We start from the raw sequence: 3,386 nt of genomic DNA, 5'->3' as shown, positions 1-3,386 counted from the left end.
GCATTTACAACAACAATATAAAGTTGTTGCGTAAAAATTGAAAATATCAGCAACAAAAAGAGGTCGTTGCAAAATAATTATACTATTTAAGAAATAAAATAAATACATATTTTCTATAATAAATAATAAATTATATATTTAAAATAATATAATTAAAATATATAACATTATTTTATAAGTATTAACAATAATAATTATTTATCTTAAAAAACAATAATAATTATTTCGTATAAAATTTATATTTTATATTATGAAAGAGTATCTTTTCCAACAATAATATTTTGTTGGCATTAATTTTTTCATTTTTCCTCCATAAATCTTTTTAGTGGGAATTGCAAAATATTTATTTTTCATAACAATCTTTTTATTGCTAAAAATTAAACCATCTATAACAACAACTAAATGTTCTTGCGTTTAACAGAACTTTTTTTAACTACAGCACACATTGTTACAAAAGCAAATTAGTAGAGTGATAAAAAAATAAATTAATTATTAGACTAATTTTCACTTAACAATTTATTATGAAAAATACAAATATAATATTTTTATTATAAATTATATAATTAAGGGATAATGTACCAAAATAGACCTATGATTTTTGGTGAAATATCAATTTAGGCTCCACGTACAAAATAGTACCAATATAGACTTAACTTTTAAAAAAGGTATCAATTTAGGTTTCGAGAACGGATCAGACACGTCATTCCTATTACTCTGTTAAATTCTGATTCCTTCCTCCACGTACAATTGACAAAATTTTATGGAGTAATATCAATGACGTGTCTCGTTCTATTATCGAGACCTAAATTGGTACTTTTTTTTTAAACATTAAGTGTATATTTGTGCTATTTTGTACGTGGAGCGTAAATTGATACTTCTACAAAAACTATAGGCCTATTTTGGTATTTTATCCCTAATTAATATATCATTTAAAATTTAATAAATAAATATATAAAATATTAAATTTTATGATAAATTGATACTATTAATTTTATCAGGCACAAAATTATTAAAGACATAAAGGGATAAGAGATAAGAGATAAGGTACATTGATTAAAAGTATTGAATATGATCCCTTGATTTGTCTCCAGTGGAATCCAAGCCGTTGATTCAGTTTTTGCTAAAAACCCTACAGACCCAAAAGTGTAAAAAGAGTAAAAACAACAAATCTCCGCCGCCTCCTTCTAGATCGCTTGTTCCGCCTGTTTGTCTTCATCAAATCTATCCCGCCATTGTACAGAGGTAACCAAGAGATGCAGCTTTGTTGGACCTGAAGGAATGGAATCTTTTGCCATCTCAATTTTCTTCTGCAATTAATTAGGTAATTTATTAACCTCTGTTATATTGAATTCTCAGTCTCTCCTCTCTCTCTCTATATATATTTGTGTGTTTTGATCTCTCTAAATGTTGGAGAAGATGAAGTATTACAGACAATCTTGTTTTTTCAAACGAAAGAGTAGTTGTGTTCTTGATCGCATTAATTAATTTGTTCAATTATGAATCCATCGATCTTCAATCTCTTTGGAATTTAATTTGTTCGGCAGTGAATATGTGACCTCATTATTCAAGGAAGAAAAAGAACTTTTCCATTTTTGACTCTATCACAATAGCATCAATGGCGAAGAAGGAAGAAAAAGAACTTTTCCATTTCTAATTCACCTAATTCTACTCACGGCTTCTCAGTCATGAAGGTCGGTCTCCATCTTTCTCGTTTTTGTTTGCCCTCTTTTTCACTCTCCAATTTTCTATTGCAGCATCCAAATTATATTGGTAGTGGTTTGTCTTCCGAAGCCATTGTTGAAGTTGCGGTCCTGATTGTATTGTGCCCGACCAGATTACTCCTCTTCGTTTACTCGGTGTTAAGGTCATTCTCTTCTTTTGTGTTCTTTGCTTTGCTGTTTTCTATCTTCAACTCATTTTACTGTGTGCAGTTTGATCATAATTGCATTTTGTGATTTCTTAATCTGGTTCCTAGGGTTATTTTTATGATTAAAGTCCCAACTTTGTGATAATCAGAGTTCAGAATTGTAAGATGCAAGTAAATTTAGACGAATTAAGGTTCAAAATGGTCCCTCAAATTTCAAATTAGGTTTCAATTTAGTCATTAAGTTGACAAATTTTGACAAATTAGTTCAAACACAATCACTTTCAATACCTAAAATTGGACAATTGGAGAACTGAGTTGATATCTAATGTTCGATTCGGGTTAAATTGAGCTCGTATGTTAACTTTAATGTGATTTTGACTCTTATAATTAAATTTTGGACAGGCACTAGGTGTTTAAAGCTTCTTTGGTAGATCACAGAATGGGAATCAGTTACTTATAGAATTGAAAGCTTTTGTGTTGAAAAGATAAATTAGTTAGTTAGTTTTACTAGAGTTATAATTCATTTTTTTTAATGCTAATACATTTTCCCAAGATTTAAATTGTTAGTGCATTATTGAAGTTGAAACCTGGTGGATTTTTTATTGATTTTCCTTTTTGGCAGGGAAACTCATTTTTGTTAGCAAGGTGTTTTCCTCTAAAGCTCGTCAAACTTTCTTATTTCGAGATCAAATGCCTCAAAAAAATCGGTATATCAATCTGATAATACTTGTACATCCTGAGAGTTGGTTTGCTATAACTCGTTTTTGAATCTCACTTCATGGCATCATAGTTGGATTGATTCAAATATTCTAGAAAGTGAACTTGCTTATTTTGTGTTACCTTTTGCAGAAGCCTTTGGGGCTACCATCATTGTTAGGTGAGGAGTCCACCTTTTCAAATGGTGACAATTCCCAATAAGTTGTGCATATTTCAAAGTAGACCGGGAGAAGGCTTTTCACAAATTGCCATTATGATGGGGAGGTATGCTAATTTGTGAACTGGATAATAAATTGCATGTGTGATTCTTATTCTAATGTCAAAAGTAGAGTGTAGATTTGTTACTTTTGAAAGTCGGATAGATTTGATTGTGCATATCTTGTTTTGTTTTGAAATTATCCCTCAATTACCCATACTTATATATTTGTTAGTTGATATCATAAATTGATTTAGTGATATTTTTGTGTGGATTTTACTTGTTCAAATATTGTAAAGTCCTTATTATATTCTTGAATTGTTTGTATTTGTTATATATATAAATAAAAGAGTTCCCTTCAATCCAAAAAAATTAATAAAAAAAATTCACAATTTTTTAATTTTTGGTAGGAAAATTACACTTTAGCAACATAAAAGTTGTTACCATTTATATGTAATATTAGCAACGACAACAATTGTTGCAATATCAAAATTTATAGCAATGACATGTGTTGTAGCGGAACGTGAAAATATTTAGCAACTATAGATGTTGTTGCAAAATATCAAAATGTATAGCAACGTTAAAACTTGTTGCGATTTGTTACAA

The 3,386-nt window shown here is 29.2% G+C and overlaps 1 long non-coding RNA gene across 1 annotated transcript; it reads left to right on the top strand.

Moving 5' to 3' along the window:
- The first annotated feature begins 1,757 nt into the window (after window positions 1-1,757).
- LOC136205426 (uncharacterized) lies at window positions 1,758-2,994 on the top strand. Its single transcript, XR_010675947.1, has 3 exons — window positions 1,758-1,864; window positions 2,490-2,574; window positions 2,717-2,994. It is a non-coding gene; the product is annotated as an uncharacterized lncRNA (long non-coding RNA).
- Window positions 2,995-3,386: the final 392 nt, after the last annotated feature.

Source organism: Euphorbia lathyris, chromosome 9, assembly GCF_963576675.1.
Source record: "Euphorbia lathyris chromosome 9, ddEupLath1.1, whole genome shotgun sequence".
NCBI lineage: Eukaryota > Viridiplantae > Streptophyta > Magnoliopsida > Malpighiales > Euphorbiaceae > Euphorbia > Euphorbia lathyris.
Note: the sequence above shows the minus strand (reverse complement) of the source record. Positions and strands in the feature narration are given on the sequence as shown.